We start from the raw sequence: 18,230 nt of genomic DNA, 5'->3' as shown, positions 1-18,230 counted from the left end.
CATCTAGTCAGTCTCATCTACTACTCATATTTACTTAGCCCAGTACCCACTCATTCCTTTCTTCCCATAAGAGTGGGGCAAGCAATTTGCTTACTGTCTAAAACTTCACTCTCTTCTACTTTTTCTCCTCTTTCTTTGACAGGTTTAAATAAATGATAAACAATTCTTCTCCATATTTTCATACATGACAAAGATTATTAAAAACCTCAGCTCTTTGCTAGTATGTGGTTAACAGTTTCCTTTCCACCTTGCCTTCTGTTGCCCTGATTTTCACAGGCTGAACATTGCTGTCTTTCTACCTCTCTATTCAACATCCATCTCTAGTACACCTTTTTTCTTTAGTGCAGCCACAACTTCCTTCTTTAGTTACATCAAACTCCTCTAACATTTTCACCATATCCAGTCAATTGCTCCACTCATACTGTCTCTGAACTTTTCAAAGGCTGTTTGCCTTTTCTGCTTCCACCTATCCCCAGTTCCATTACTACTGTCAGCTACTAAAAGTCTACCATTACGTTGTCTGAAATATTTGTAATGGCACATCAGTCCTCTTGCCTTTGTTCTAAAATACAAAGTTGCATGGTTATCTTTTGCAAGAACGTCCCTTATTTTAAACCACTTGCATCATTCAATACTACATCTAGTGTCCTATCGATTGATGCAGTTATGCATGTCTGCTGAAGTCAATCCTGATGCAAGACTTCCACTAATGTAGCCTCCTTTTCTACTTTGGATCCAAGGATGTCTTAGTCTGGCTCAGGTACATTTAAGCCTAGACAATTAGTATCTTTCTTTTCCTCTCAATCTCCCTTCAGTCTATTTGGTGTTCAGCCTTCTTCCACGACATGTCAGATGGACAATGCACTGGACCTGTCCATTACTTCTTTCCCCATTGTTTTATACCAGTTCTGCACCTGCACTTGTGTTGGCTATCCTTCTGTCCTATGTAAGTTGCTCCTTCCTGACCCCAAACATCATTTCATCCCTTATGAATACTATTTCCCTCAATGACATAATACTCAATATCACATGCGTGAACGGGCGTTCCTTCATTGAAGGTTGTGCGTTAGGCCCTAGCAAGCCAGCACGTAAAACTCTACTGCCAATCATTAGCGGACCGGAGTTCCGCTGTGGCGACTCCTAACCGGGAAAAGCCAAAAGACACAACAACAACATTACAGTTTTCTTCGATCATCTTACTAGCTTTTCTTTTTTTAAGATATATAAAATAAAAAGTGATATAAAAGAAAAACATTCTATTAACCAAACAGAGAAAACACCAATAAAGAGGAGCTACATGTTCAGAAAAGGAAAGTTTCACATTCACAAATAAGAAGTTATGTACTCACCATAACGTTTCATCTGAGTAGGTAAACTTAATTTGTCAGCCACCTATGGGATTTGCATCCGACCTCGGATCTGAGCCGGCAGTTTTCAACAGCTTTAGATCCGAGCTCCAAGCTCCTCCCCCTACCCATAATCCCCTGCCAACCCTGACTGACTTCAGATCAAGTTTGCCCAAAAGCAGATACTGCTCGAAGACTAATAATTTCAAGATAAAGTGGGTAGCGCCCATGGACCTGAGTATGAACACATTCATAAGTGAGGGGGCAGGAGGGAGGGACGGTTGCTGACAAATGAAGTTTACCTTCTCAGATGGAACATTATGGTGAGTACATAACTTCTTAATCTGAAGTAGTTAACTTCATTTGTGAAGCAACCTATGGGACAGAGTCCCCAGCTACCTGAACCTTGGGCGGCCTTCATGGAAGGATGTTTCGGAGCACTGCAGAGCCAAAGGATGCTCTCCCTCTGGAGATAATGTCCAATTTATAGTGATTGATAAAGGTATGAGATGAGGCCCAAGTGGATGCCGAACAAATATCATCCAAAGAAACTCTAGCTCTAAAAGCCGCAGAGGTAGACATAGACCGAGTAGAGTGGGCATGGACTCCCTGAGGTGCGGGCCTGCCAGAACTTTCATATGCTAAAAGGATACACTGCAAAATCCATCTAGACAGCGTGACTTTAGACACAGATTTACCCAAGTTAGATTTGGCAAAGGAGACGAACAACTGGTCAGATTGCCTATGACCAGATGTCCTGTGGATGTAGAAGTGAAGTTGTCTATGCACATCCAGTGAGTGTAATTTGTGTTCCCCTTTGTATTGGTAATTAGGGAAGAAGACTGGTAGGTTGATGGACTGGTTAATATTCGATTCATAGGCAATCTTGGGAAGAAAGGAGGGATTGGTCCTGAGGTAAACTCTATCCTTGTGAAAAGTCAAATATGGGGATTTCACACAGAGGGCCTGTAGTTCAGAGACCCTTCGAGCCGAAGTGATGGCGACAAGAAAGGCTGTTTTCCATGACAAGAATTTATGATCTACTGAAGCTGCAGGCTCAAATGGGGGAGTTGTTAAAGCCTGAAGCACCAGCGTTAAATCCCAAGGAGGGACTATATCCTTCACTGGAGGTCTGAGCAGAAAGGTGCCCTTCAAAAAAGTCTTACACAATTTCGTGGTGATCAAAGGGCCCAGTTCATTTCCCACATGATAATGAGAGATAGCTGCTAGTTGAACCTTGACTGTGGAGGAGCTAGCCCCCTGATGAAACAGCCCTGACAGGAAGTCTAATACCGCTGGCAAAGGAGCTGTGAAAGGATCCAAATTTTGACGTTCCGCCCAAATGGAAAAACGTTTCCATTTGCTACTATAGATCTTTCTAGTAGAAGGCTTGTGCGCTGCTACTAGAATAGTTTTAACTGGGGAAGAGATACCGGGAGTCCTAGCTACAAGTGGAACTGGAGCAGCCAAGCTGTGAGCTTGAGAATGTCCAGATTCGGGACTGGGTGATCTAGAGGGTGGGATATTAAATCCGGATGGGGATCCAGAATCCAAGGAGGATTCACCAGATGAGACCAAAGGTACGGGAACCAGGTTTGACGGGGCCAGAATGGGGCAATGAGGATTATCCTGCTCCCCAACCGGCTGGCTTTCTGTAGAAACTTCAGCATCAGAAGAAGAGGAGGGTAAGCATAAAGTAGACCGGGAGGCCAAGCATGCACCAGAGTGTCTCTCGGAGGTTCCCCGGAGGGGGGAAATGAAGTAGTCGTAACATTTTGTGTTCGAGGGAGAAGCAAAGAGATCGCAACAGGGTTGACCCCATTCGGCAAAAATCCGATTTGCTATCTCAGGATTCAGAGACCAATCGTGTGGTAACAGGATGGTGCGACTTAGTCTATCCGCTAGGATGTTGGACCGCCCCGGAATGTGCATTGCTATAAGAAAGCGGTTGGTGGAGATCGCCCATTCCCACACCCTCATGGCCTCTCGACAGAGTGGGTAGGACCTGGTTCCCCCCTGTTTGTTGATGTACCAGACAAAAGACATATTGTCCGACTGAATCGCAATAGTTCCTACAGGAAGAAGGTGCTGAAGTGCTTGCAACGCTAACCGCACTGCCCTTATCTCTAGGACACTGATATGCAGAGAGGTCTCCGTGGGGTCCCACGTGCCTTGGACTGTCCTGCCCGAACAATGCCCCCCCCACCCGAGGAGGGAGGCGTCCGTGGTCACCGTGGCTAGGGGAGGGGCCATAAAAAAGGGGCGTCCTTCCTGGAGGTTCGGAGATTGGAGCCACCATAAGAGGGCCCTCTTGCAAGCCCTGCTGAGGGGAATGGGATGGCTCAGAGGAAATCGAAGGAAGGACCACTGGACCTGGAGGGTCCATTGTAAGACCCTCATGTTCAAACGCGCCATTGGCAAAAGGTTGATTGCCGCCGCCATTGAGCCTAGAGCCCTCAGGACCAATTCCGCTGGAGGAGCTGGAGAATGTAGAATGGCCCGCACATGTAGCCTCAGGGTTCGTAGCCAGTCTGTGGTCAAGAAGGCTAGGAGCTTGTTTGTGTCTAATCTTGCTCCTATGAAGTCTATAGTCTGAGTCAGGGTAAGAGATGACTTCTCTATGTTGATAGTGATCCCCAGCCGGGGAGCTAGACAAAGAAAGTAGTTTCTGGCTGCGCAGAGTAGATACCTTGTTGGGGCGGTCAGGAGCCAGTCGTCCAAGTATGGATAGACCTGAATTCCCTGGAGCCTCAGGTGGGCCGCAATCACTGCTAACACTTTGGTGAACACCCTGGGGGCTGTGGTGAGACCAAAGGGAAGGACCCTGAATTGGAAATGACTTGCTCCAAGCCAGAAGCGGTGGAACCTTCTGGATCGCCTGTCCATCAGAATGTGGTAGTACGCATCCTTGAGGTCTACAGAGCACATCCAGTCATTCTCCCACAAAAGGGGGAGAATGGATTGAAGGGTGACCAGTGTGAGCTGTGCACTGTGCTGTGAGCTGTGTAATACCATACCACAGTGGACAGTGTGAGTTTTTTTTTTTCAATTTCCATTAAGAAGTTCTTCTAGGCTGCAGCTTCTTTTAAGTTACTTAGTTACCAAACAGTAGCTGCTCTATGATACCAAAAATTACTATACACATTTAACAATTACCACATCTAGTTACAGTTGCAGAACAGATACCGCAGCACACAAAGAGTCCCCAAGTGAAAAAACGTAAATGCTGTAGACAAACACTGTGGGACTCAACACGAACAAGTAAAATGTTCATTCAAAAATCATGAGCCATAATTTCCAACCAAAACGATTTATTTAGGATAAAGTACAAGAGTGCAGGATAAGCGCTTTCGCGTACTGCAACGTACGCTTCTTCAGATCAATTTTAGAGTAAAATCTGTTCATTTAAATACAACTATAATAAAACCAATTATTCAATTTATCTATTTATCAATTTAACTGGCGCTCTATCTATCTTAAACCTGCTTTAAAGATATATACAAACAATATAACAGCACTTAAAACATTTGATAAAATATGAGCTAATATATAGGTTAAAATATAGGCTAAAATATAAAGCCCATAAAAACATAGCTGATCCATGACTTGAAGCATAATCTATGTGATTCTATTTAAAAATAAAAATAAAAATGACTTCTACTACCTATTAAATACTCTAACATCACTTAGTACTTATAATATAAACAATCATAAGTAATGATAAAGTAAAAGGAAACATTAAAGCTATTCCTATCTAATTTGCATTTATATTTATAATCAATATCAATCGGCCCCTGTATTTAATGTATAGAGCATGTTCTTAGTTTAATGAAATATAATAAATATAAAATAAAATCTAATATACTAAATTTTAATAGAGCAGCAATATTCTAATATACAATCTATTCAGATACATAGTATAATAATTATATAAATAAACAATTTTATATATATACGAAAATCCATTAGTATTTACAAATATTAATTATATACTTGTATAAATTACAATTTCATCTTGACCATGGACCTAACTAAAATATTCACTTTCTAGATTTTAATATAGGTTTAAGTGAAACATATAAATTCAAACCTGGGGCATATATGCTCTTAGTTTGAAAATCCACTCCAATTCGTCCTTCTTTAAGGTATTCACATGGTCCCCTCCTCTCTCACTCTTTGCCACTATCTGAAGGACTCTAAAACTAAAGGTATGGTCTTGAAAGGCAATAATATGCTTAGCTAAAGCATTCTGATCCTTCTTCTGTCGAATATCATATATATGATTATACACCCTCTTCTTAAATGGTCTCTTAGTTAACCCTACATAAAATGCTGGACATAAATCACAAGTGGCAAGATATATCAAATTTTGTGTCTCACAGGTAGCATAAAACCTTGGTGCAAATGTGAAGTCGAGTGTATTATGAATAAACTCTTGATCTTTACTTATGTACTTACATGTACTACAATGTGTACATGGGTAAGTACCTTGTAGGCCCACTCTACCTGAATCCATCTCTTTTTCAGGTTTAAAGCTATCACATAGCAGTCTTTTCAAATTCCTGTGGTTGCGATAGGCAAAACTTGGTTTATTGCCTACTAATTGTAGGGTACTCTGGTCAACTATTAATACTTTCCAATTGTTCTGTATGATATTCCTTATGGCTACATAATCATTAGTGTAAGTGATGGTTAACCTAACTCTATCGCTAGGTAAATGGCTAGAATGAGCGATCTTAGGTCTCTGCCTATTTAAAGGTAGACTTTCTTTCAACTGATGGAATACATCTGATCTTATTTCCTTAACCATTTTTCTCTCATAGCCCCTTTCCACAAATAATTCTTCCATGAGGTCAATCTGTTCTGATCTAGTGGCTTCATTTTTGCACATCCTACCAATTCTAATGAATTGACTCCTAACAATTCCAGGGAAGACATGCCTGGGATGCATGCTGTCAAAACTCAGGAGCGTGTTTTTCCAACAAGGTTTCCTGTATAACGTGGAGACTAGCTCACCTGCTCGAATACTTAAATTCACATCCAAGAAGTTGATCTCAGTATGGGAGGCTTCCATGGTGAAGCTCAGGAAGTTACTGGTGGTTTCTAAATAGTCAAGGAAACTTTCAAACTCAACCCTAGTTCCTTCCCATACAATCAGTATATCGTCTACAAACCTCTTGTAGGCGATGATCTTCTTATACATCTCATGGGGGAACAAATGTTCTTTCTCCCAGTGATAAACCACCAGGTTAGCATACGTGTTGGCACACGAAGTGCCCATGGCTACTCCCCACTTCTGGTGGTACAGCTGAGTCCCAAATGAGAACACATTGTATGATAGAACCAAATCCAGCAACTGACAGACAAGAATCTGTCTGTCATTGCTGAAATCAGTATCAGTCAACATGAGTTCTCTTATTGCCTGAACTCCCACTTCATTGGGGATAGATGTAAATAAATTTTTAACATCAGGAGTGATTAACACATGAACGTCTCTCTCCAGACTGACCTCTAACTGCTCAAGTGAGTCAAGCAAATGGTACGTATCTTTCAAAATATGTGGTACCTTATCTACAATCGGGCGCAAAACTTTTTCTAAATAGACAGAGATATTTTCTGTCGCCCAACCATCACCTGAGACAATGGGCCTCATAGGTGGTGGGGTCAGGCCTTTGTGCATTTTGGGAAGCCCTTTTATCAAGGGAATCCGTACAAAATCTTTATGAAAGAAGGTATATAAATCTTTAGTAATTAACATAAGCATGTCAAACAAGGATTCTTCAACAATATTATGAATGTCATTTACCTTATTCATAGTAATAGGTACATAGGTTTTAGTATCATTAAGCATAATGTGCATACTAGCAACATAGTCTTCAGTATCAAAAAGCACAATCCCTCCCCCTTTGTCCGCTGGTCTAATAGTCAAAGCATTAGTTCTGGATAAAAAATCCAAAGATTCTTTCTCTGTCATGTTAAAATATTTACATTTCCTATTAGTATTGTTATAAAAGTATTCGTATAAGTCATCCTCACATAGTTTAATGAAACACTCAACATGCATAGGCAGCGGGGGGGAGAAAAATCGTTTTGGTTGGAAATTATGGCTCATGATTTTTGAATGAACATTTTACTTGTTCGTGGTGAGTCTCACAGTGTTTGTCTACAGCACATCTAGTTACACTTATTCTGTTAAGGAGCAAATTAATAACCCTCTATTTAGTTACATACAATTAATCTGAGTAATAAAGCTACTATAATAAACCATCATCAGATAAAAAACACAGGGTTTATGCTATCTTATTTATCATTTTACAGTAGTTTTTCAAACCAGATGGCAAGAGGTCACATAGACAAACCATTCAGTAACAACTGCAAAGCTGGAGTCCTTATTGTGTAATACCTTAAACCTCTTGTAGTGGAGGTGCATGAGATTTATGCAAAGGAATGATTCCATAAAGACTTGAAAAGTAAAAAGTCATTGGCATCAGAATCCATATAGCTCAAACTCTAGTACGTCCCTAAAGGGTCATTTGTATATATCCCATGGACCTCCATTACAGGAGATTACATAATAATATACCAATCCTCGAAAATTACCTTAGCTGGGTATCTGCCACATATCCCCAAGAAACCATTATACTAGGTGACCTGAACATAGACTGGAATTGCATTAATGCTGATAATCCTTCTTCTCATATCAACCTCCATGGTTTTACCCAAACCATTACTTCAACTACTAGGCTCAACAAACATAGTAATAGAGAAAGCATTTTAGACTGGATTCTCATAAACAAAGTCAAAGATAGTTACAAAGTAGGAACCTTGCCAAATGATGTTAGCGATCACTCCCTAACATTCATAACAAGGGAAAAGGCTGATTGTGTAAACCCCTGCACTATAAGAAACATACGCACCATCAAACATTTTAATCCAGAGCTGTTTCAGTCTGAACTTAGTGCATGTAACTGGAACCCCTTAAAAACACTCCCTCTTGAAAATGCAGTACTATACTTTAACTCTACTTTTTTATCCATTCTTGACTTACATGCTCCTGAACGTATCATTAGAATTAAATCTACTGCAGCCCCCTGGCTCTCCCATGAAACCAAAAAAACTTATTCTCACTAGAAATAAAGTCTGGGCCACATGGAGATCACACAGAAATAACCCTGATCTTCTACACTTCCGCCAGCTTAGAAATCTAACCAAAAAGGCAATAATAGCTGATAAAAAAAAATTCTACTTCGATCTACAACAAACTCACCTTAATAATTCTAAACTTTTCTGGTCTTCAGTCAATAGACTCCTCTCCCCAGGAAGTTCTAAAACTCTTTCCCCACTTAATGCTGATCCTGATACCCCTCAACAAACTGCAGATGCTTTCAACACATTCTTCACTGAAACCATACAAGCTCTTGCTAAACAATTGAATACTAACAACTCACACCCACCATGTAACCTTACAAACTCTTCCTTTAAATTCTCTCTACATCCTATCTCTACATCTTACATACACAGACTCCTTCTCAAACTAAAACCTTGTACCCCCTCTGCTGACAAGTTACCTTCACTCTTTCTACAAAAAGCTGCCAAGGTTATCGCATATCCTATTTCTATTCTCATAAATAGGACAATCAAAGAAGGAATCATCCCAGATATATGGAAGGTCTCTCACATTATCCCACTCCATAAAGGTGGTAACTCCATAGACTACTCCAACTATAGACCTATTGCTCTCCTCTCTCCTCTGGCCAAAATTATGGAGAAATATATCCACCATCAGCTTGTACAACACCTCTCTCTCCACAACATCATAGCTAACTGTCAACATGGCTTCAGACCATATCATAGTACTACTACTGCCCTCCTTTCCTTTGTAGACACTATTAATCTGAACCGTAACAACAACCTACTCTCTTCTGCCATCTTCATTGACCTTTCCAAAGCATTCGATATGGTTAACCATTCTTTATTAATCAATACTCTTGAATCCCTATCTTTTGATATCCCTGCCATTACATGGTTTACTTCTTATCTCACGAACAGAAAACAAGCAGTTCTCTGGAATAACCACATTTCTTCTCTTTTGCCTGTTTCTATCGGAGTTCCTCAAGGCTCTATTCTTGGCCCACTTCTCTTTTCCCTCTTCATTAATGATCTCCAAATAATAATCCCTCAAGCTACCTGCATTCAATATGCCGATGATTCTACACTCATCTGCTCAGCATCTTCCACCTCAGTACTTATACCTCATACTCAAAAAGTCTTTAATACCGTCGAAACATGGTTCTCTAGTCGATTCCTCTTATTAAATGCTAAAAAAACTAAACTCCTCCTCTTTACACCCACTTCCAGGACCCCCCCCCTTAAACTTCACCATCTCCTCTAACAATGCCACTGTCATCTCTCCCGACTCTACCACTAAACTGTTAGGTATTACAATTGATAATAACCTCTCTTTCAACCAACACATTAACAACTCCATAAAACTTGTCAATAGGAAAATAGGATCCTTATATCGTATTAGACCATTTCTAACACCTTCCTCTAGAACTAGGATTGCTCACTCCCATCTTCTTTCCACTCTTCTCTATGCTTCTCCCATTTTTACCAACCTCAAGAAAAACAACCTTACCAAATTGGCTACCTGCTACAATAACATTGCTCGCTTCGCTACAGGTAACCCCTACAGAACACATCACTGTCTCAACCTAAAACCACTAGGTTGGCCAGAGTTTCAAAACTATCTTGCAATCCAACAACTCACTATTGCCCATAAAATTCTGTACCAACCAAAGAACACCCCTTTACTCTCTCAACTCATAATCCCCTATAACAATCTTAATTCTCTCCGCTCCTCTAGTAAACTATTGGCTAGTTCTATAAAATCAAATAACACTGCTGGTGACTCCCTTTTTACCAATTCGGTAGGTACAAAATGGAATTTATTACCTAGCAACATAACAAAGATTACATCATTGCCTCTTTTCAAACAAAACATTAAACTGCACTTCCAAAACCACTGGCTGTGCTCCTGTAGTAAACCTGATTAACTTTCCACTACTTATACTCTACTTGATAACTACCTCCTACCTCTTGCTGACTCCATCCTCCACATGGCTTTCTTCTTCTACTCCCACTTGTCTTCCTAATTACTTCTTTCCTTGTTGACTGTCTTACTTGCTCTCCTTTCCATAACTAATCCCTTCCAATTTCCCTTATTCTTAGCTCTCTTTTCTCTTACTTCCTACCTGTATCGTTATCATACAAAATATTTTTATCTTTATATAATGTTTTTGGACTATAACTGTGTGTGGTAGTAATTATTTCATTTAGTATCTTTATCATACAAAGTATTTTATGTTTGTATAAGTTTTTTGGACTGTAACTGTGTGAGTTAGTAACTAACTCACTTAGTAATAATAGGGAACTGTAGAGTTGTTAGTTTTTGTCTTTTACAAACTTTCTTTGAAACTCAATGATGTTTTTCTTTATTGTATTCTCTGTGGAGCTTTTCTCCCGGCCTCTACTGAAAATGGAAATATCTCCAGCTAGACTAGCCCGGTCAACAAATGTAAAATAAATAAATAAATAAAATTTAAGTTTTTACTGAATGATTTGTCATTGTGACTTTTTCACCCCTTGGTCTGGATGTTATGTGATGGATTTTGTAGGCATCCTAATGTGTATGCACATCAGGCTTGATTTTAAGCTCTGGATTTCTAAACTATAGTCAAACAATCCACTCATGTCGTACTGATGAGGTCAGAAAAGGCCAAAACATGGCATGTGTACAACTAATGAGTTTGGCTTTACTGGCCTGAATGTTCCCACAAAGACTTTAAAAGTCATGGGCAACGGACTCTATGTCATTGAAACAGTTGTATGTCCATAAGGGATTACTTGCATATATCTAGTAGGTCTCCACTACAGAAGGTTTAAAGTACTGTGCAGTAAATATTCCAATATATAGCAGCTATTGCTACATTACCTAAGAAAACAATTTTGGTTTGCTTATCAAGACATTGCAGTTTGCTATTTTACCTATCTACAAATAGTATTCCATATAAATTTACACATAATCGAAAGATTTCAAATAAGTTTTCCAAATCTCTAGTCAAAAGATGGAAGGTCATACTACTAGTTTCCTTTCTGTTGCCAGTCTCATAGGACTTAGTATCATAATGCAGTGTGATACTAACTGCCTCATGCTAACAGACAATGAACTCTTCCTTAAGTAATAATGTTTTTTGTGAGAGATGCAAATAAGGGGGAATAGCTCTAACATATTAACATGGACTATGAGCAACACTCACTACCAACACATATCTCAACAACACAGACTAAAATGTCTTACACTGAAGCTTTAAGAAAATCACTGCCAAAACCACCTAGTCTTATGAAGACTACACCCTCAGCAACTACCCAGCACCAAACACTGACAGCACATTGTAATGCAGGCCTAAATGCTACATTAAAAATAGGCAGAAGACCTTTGGGACTCTCTGATTCAATAAATGTAAGCAAGCAACTTCCACATAATCCAGGTTCTGCCAAATATAAATAATGTATTAATAGTGAAATGAAATTTGAAACACTGAAAGATTTACGCAATGTATGTATTTCCAATATCATGCATAATGTAAAATAATATTCCTAAGATGCCTATAGCCTTACTCTAGTTAAGTAGTAAATGTTGTACACATTACCATTTTAAATAACATCTAATCAGAAATAGAGGGCTTTTATACTATGTTAAATATTTTGCCTATTTTAACATCACCAGAATATTTAGTTTCTTCCCATGCCAAATGATCTGGAAAGCACATTAATGAAACACTGTGCTTAACTGTTGAACTACCACTGTAACATCAGTTTGCTTTCATTCTTCATCTGCCAATCATAAGCCAGTTTTCCACCCTCTTAACTAATCAACCCCTTATTCCATGTTTTACTAACAAGCATTCATAGGGATTCACATCAAAAGCATTTAGTCATTGAATGCAGTGTCAATTGGGAGCACAAATTGCAGCTGTTCAGTATTGTAATTTTACATAACACATCAATTAATGCATTCCCTGTAGTACTGCTGTGTTACAATAAAACAACTAATCTGTGTAAATGCATTGCTGTTTTAACTGTTCTTTTAACTAAATAAAAAAAACATGAGTTAACTTATTAACCTTATTTGCATTTATTTATATGACACATATTAGCCCCCTTTTCAAAAATGGGGACACAGTCTGCCAGAAATCTCATTTCTGAAATAAAACTTCTGAAAAGTAATTTAAATAAATAAAAGGACAGATGGTTCTTTTGAAGAAGCTTTTAAAAGGATAAGTAGAATGCTAATCATGTCAATTAATTCTGTAAACATTTACAGAACTTACCTTCTTAAGAATCCATTATTTTCTATAAACGCAGATAGAAACTACAACACTAACAGGTTCATTTTTACCACAACCCAAAATTTATCATATCTGGATTCCAGCAATACATTATAAACATAGTAACTCTTTCCAATCCTGTGCAATAACAATGATGTTAGTTTTACTACCCATATGGTTCTGAGCAGCAGTCAAACATTTTATGCAGTCTACTGTATTTTTCTTTTAATAGTATCCTACATAAAATTTTGGTATAAAACCAATCCAACTTTTTTTTTTCATTTTATGTATTTTTGCAAACAAACCTACATGCATATACAAAACAGGCAAAGGCCTGTCAAGTATGTGCATTTTCTTTCAGTAGGCAAACCATAGCTCTTCTCTACCATCACACCTCTTCCTCGCTTCATCCCGTTTCCACCAAGCCTCTAGTGAGTTGCACCCTACAGTTCAGTTCAGCAAACCTACTTCATGAGTCGTCCACCAGATCTGTGAAAGTAATCCTTCTCAAGTCTAGAATGTATGTTTTTTGCTGGTTATTTGAAGATAGCATCCATTTTACCTCCTCACCATTTCCCTCCATGCTAGTTCTAGCGCCACCAAGTGTGGATTCATATTCTAGTGGACCAAGATCATGTCTTTTAATCCCAATTGGGTTCCATTAAACACCGATCCCAGGCCCTCATCTTCCTTTGGTATTCTAGAGCCTACATTACCTTTGCGTGTTTTCTACCACCACTATGCTCTGAACCTTGTATAAACTCCAGAAATATTGCAATAACTCTAGATAAGGACTGACTATTGCATTGCAGAGAGCTGCACTGAATTTTCTGCTCTTGGGACCAGTTCAGATATTTTCCATTAGTGCGGTTATAAATAGTCTTTTAATAAAACAGCATTTATTAACCATATTAGAACTGAATGAACAGCAAGCAACATGAAAAAAAGTTTCAAAAATTCCAATAAACAAATGAGAACAATCTTAAAAGAAACAGCAAATAGGTCTCAAGCACAAAAAACAGTGCAATCAACACAACATATTATCCTTACCAATCTTTTAAATAATAACAGAAAACAAAGTTTCAAGTTCTACATGTGAAGTAACTTTACTATACTTTATATATATATTTTCATTGCATGGTATTTTGAAAAGTGCCCTTTATTATATACATCTTTTTACTTTGTTCTATTTTACTTTTATTGGGTTTGTCCACCTGGGTAAGACTGTTGGCAGTAGAAAAGCCAACGTTTGCAGACTAAGGGGGTAACTTAAGTCTAGCAAGCTCCTGCTCCAACATCAGGTGCGTTATCACACCATCTAGTCAGTCTCATCTACTACTCATATTTACTTAGCCCAGTACCCACTCATTCCTTTCTTCCCATAAGAGTGAGGCAAGCAATTTGCTTACTGTCTAAAACTTCACTCTCTTCTACTTTTTCTCCTCTTTCTTTGACAGGTTTAAATAAATGATAAACAATTCTTCTCCATATTTTCATACATGACAAAGATTATTAAAAACCTCAGCTCTTTGCTAGTATGTGGTTAACAGTTTCCTTTCCACCTTGCCTTCTGTTGCCCTGATTTTCACAGGCTGAACATTGCTGTCTTTCTACCTCTCTATTCAACATCCATCTCTAGTACACCTTTTTTCTTTAGTGCAGCCACAACTTCCTTCTTTAGTTACATCAAACTCCTCTAACATTTTCACCATATCCAGTCAATTGCTCCACTCATACTGTCTCTGAACTTTTTCAAAGGCTGTTTGCCTTTTCTGCTTCCACCTATCCCCAGTTCCATTACTACTGTCAGCTACTAAAAGTCTACCATTACGTTGTCTGAAATATTTGTAATGGCACATCAGTCCTCTTGCCTTTGTTCTAAAATACAAAGTTGCATGGTTATCTTTTGCAAGAACGTCCCTTATTTTAAACCACTTGCATCATTCAATACTACATCTAGTGTCCTATCGATTGATGCAGTTATGCATGTCTGCTGAAGTCAATCCTGATGCAAGACTTCCACTAATGTAGCCTCCTTTTCTACTTTGGATCCAAGGATGTCTTAGTCTGGCTCAGGTACATTTAAGCCTAGACAATTAGTATCTTTCTTTTCCTCTCAATCTCCCTTCAGTCTATTTGGTGTTCAGCTTTCTTCCACGACATGTCAGATGGACAATGCACTGGACCTGTCCATTACTTCTTTCCCCATTGTTTTATACCAGTTCTGCACCTGCACTTGTGTTGGCTATCCTTCTGTCCTGTGTAAGTTGCTCCTTCCTGACCCCAAACATCATTTCATCCCTTATGAATACTATTTCCCTCAATGACATAATACTCAATATCACATGCGTGAACGGGCGTTCCTTCATTGAAGGTTGTGCGTTAGGCCCTAGCAAGCCAGCATGTAAAACTCTACTGCCAATCATTAGCGGACCGGAGTTCCGCTGCGGCGACCCCTAACCAGGAAAGCCAAAAGACACAACAACAACATTACAGTTTTCTTCGATCATCTTACTAGCTTTTCTTTTTTTAAGATATATAAAATAAAAAGTGATATAAAAGAAAAACATTCTATTAACCAAACAGAGAAAACACCAATAAAGAGGAGCTACATGTTCAGAAAAGGAAAGTTTCACATTCACAAATAAGAAGTTATGTACTCACCATAACGTTCCATCTGAGTAGGTAAACTTAATTTGTCAGCCACCTATGGGATTCGCATCCGACCTCGGATCTGAGCCGGCAGTTTTCAACAGCTTTAGATCCGAGCTCCAAGCTCCTCCCCCTACCCATAATCCCCTGCCAACCCTGACTGACTTCAGATCAAGTTTGCCCAAAAGCAGATACTGCTCGAAGACTAATAATTTCAAGATAAAGTGGGTAGCGCCCATGGACCTGAGTATGAACACATTCATAAGTGAGGGGGCAGGAGGGAGGGACGGTTGCTGACAAATGAAGTTTACCTTCTCAGATGGAACATTATGGTGAGTACATAACTTCTTAATCTGAAGTAGTTAACTTCATTTGTGAAGCAACCTATGGGACAGAGTCCCCAGCTACCTGAACCTTGGGCGGCCTTCATGGAAGGATGTTTCGGAGCACTGCAGAGCCAAAGGATGCTCTCCCTCTGGAGATAATGTCCAATTTATAGTGATTGATAAAGGTATGAGATGAGGCCCAAGTGGCTGCCGAACAAATATCATCCAAAGAAACTCTAGCTCTAAAAGCCGCAGAGGTAGACATAGACCGAGTAGAGTGGGCATGGACTCCCTGAGGTGCGGGCCTGCCAGAACTTTCATATGCTAAAATGATACACTGCAAAATCCATCTAGACAGCGTGACTTTAGACACAGATTTACCCAAGTTAGATTTGGCAAAGGAGACGAACAACTGGTCAGATTGCCTATGACCAGATGTCCTGTGGATGTAGAAGTGAAGTTGTCTATGCACATCCAGTGAGTGTAATTTGTGTTCCCCTTTGTATTGGTAATTAGGGAAGAAGACTGGTAGGTTGATGGACTGGTTAATATTCGATTCATAGGCAATCTTGGGAAGAAAGGAGGGATTGGTCCTGAGGTAAACTCTATCCTTGTGAAAAGTCAAATATGGGGATTTCACACAGAGGGCCTGTAGTTCAGAGACCCTTCGAGCCGAAGTGATGGCGACAAGAAAGGCTGTTTTCCATGACAAGAATTTATGATCTACTGAAGCTGCAGGCTCAAATGGGGGAGTTGTTAAAGCCTGAAGCACCAGCGTTAAATCCCAAGGAGGGACTATATCCTTCACTGGAGGTCTGAGCAGAAAGGTGCCCTTCAAAAAAGTCTTACACAATTTCGTGGTGATCAAAGGGCCCAGTTCATTTCCCACATGATAATGAGAGATAGCTGCTAGTTGAACCTTGACTGTGGAGGAGCTAGCCCCCTGATGAAACAGCCCTGACAGGAAGTCTAATACCGCTGGCAAAGGAGCTGTGAAAGGATCCAAATTTTGACGTTCCGCCCAAATGGAAAAACGTTTCCATTTGCTACTATAGATCTTTCTAGTAGAAGGCTTGTGCGCTGCTACTAGAATAGTTTTAACTGGGGAAGAGATACCGGCAGTCCTAGCTACAAGTGGAACTGGAGCAGCCAAGCTGTGAGCTTGAGAATGTCCAGATTCGGGACTGGGTGATCTAGAGGGTGGGATATTAAATCCGGATGGGGATCCAGAATCCAAGGAGGATTCACCAGATGAGACCAAAGGTACGGGAACCAGGTTTGACGGGGCCAGAATGGGGCAATGAGGATTATCCTGCTCCCCAACCGGCTGGCTTTCTGTAGAAACTTCAGCATCAGAAGAAGAGGAGGGTAAGCATAAAGTAGACCGGGAGGCCAAGCATGCACCAGGGTGTCTCTCGGAGGTTCCCCGGAGGGGGGAAATGAAGTAGTCGTAACATTTTGTGTTCGAGGGAAAAGCAAAGAGATCGCAACAGGGTTGACCCCATTCGGCAAAAATCCGATTTGCTATCTCAGGATTCAGAGACCACTCGTGTGGTAACAGGATGGTGCGACTTAGTCTATCCGCTAGGATGTTGGACCGCCCTGGAATGTGCATTGCTATAAGAAAGCGGTTGGTGGAGATCGCCCATTCCCACACCCTCATGGCCTCTCGACAGAGTGGGTAGGACCTGGTTCCCCCCTGTTTGTTGATGTACCAGACAAAAGACATATTGTCCGACTGAATCGCAATAGTTCCTACAGGAAGAAGGTGCTGAAGTGCTTGCAATGCTAACCGCACTGCCCTTATCTCTAGGACACTGATATGCAGAGAGGTCTCCGTGGGGTCCCACGTGCCTTGGACTGTCCTGCCCGAACAATGCCCCCCCCCCACCCGAGGAGGGAGGCGTCCGTGGTCACCGTGGCTAGGGGAGGGGCCATAAAAAAGGGGCGTCCTTCCTGGAGGTTCGGAGATTGGAGCCACCATAAGAGGGCCCTCTTGCAAGCCCTGCTGAGGGGAATGGGATGGCTCAGAGGAAATCGAAGGAAGGACCACTGGACCTGGAGGGTCCATTGTAAGACCCTCATGTTCAAACGCGCCATTGGCAAAAGGTTGATTGCCGCCGCCATTGAGCCTAGAGCCCTCAGGACCAATTCCGCTGGAGGAGCTGGAGAATGTAGAATGGCCCGCACATGTAGCCTCAGGGTTCGTAGCCAGTCTGTGGTCAAGAAGGCTAGGAGCTTGTTTGTGTCTAATCTTGCTCCTATGAAGTCTATAGTCTGAGTCAGGGTAAGAGATGACTTCTCTATGTTGATAGTGATCCCCAGCCGGGGAGCTAGACAAAGAAAGTAGTTTCTGGCTGCGCAGAGTAGATACCTTGTTGGGGCGGTCAGGAGCCAGTCGTCCAAGTATGGATAGACCTGAATTCCCTGGAGCCTCAGGTGGGCCGCAATCACTGCTAACACTTTGGTGAACACCCTGGGGGCTGTGGTGAGACCAAAGGGAAGGACCCTGAATT

At 40.6% G+C, this 18,230-nt stretch overlaps 1 protein-coding gene across 5 annotated transcripts in view; it reads right to left on the bottom strand.

Moving 5' to 3' along the window:
* LOC122800880 (LIM domain containing preferred translocation partner in lipoma) overlaps nt 1-18,230 on the bottom strand; it is a 3,822,027-nt gene that overhangs the window by 1,496,108 nt on the left and 2,307,689 nt on the right. The window lies entirely within an intron of this gene.

The sequence above is a fragment of the Protopterus annectens genome, chromosome 4.part1, assembly GCF_019279795.1.
Source record: "Protopterus annectens isolate FY-2018-M chromosome 4.part1, PAN1.0, whole genome shotgun sequence".
NCBI lineage: Eukaryota > Metazoa > Chordata > Ceratodontiformes > Protopteridae > Protopterus > Protopterus annectens.
The sequence above is the reverse complement of the archived record's forward strand: the minus strand, read 5'-3'. Positions and strand labels throughout refer to the sequence as shown.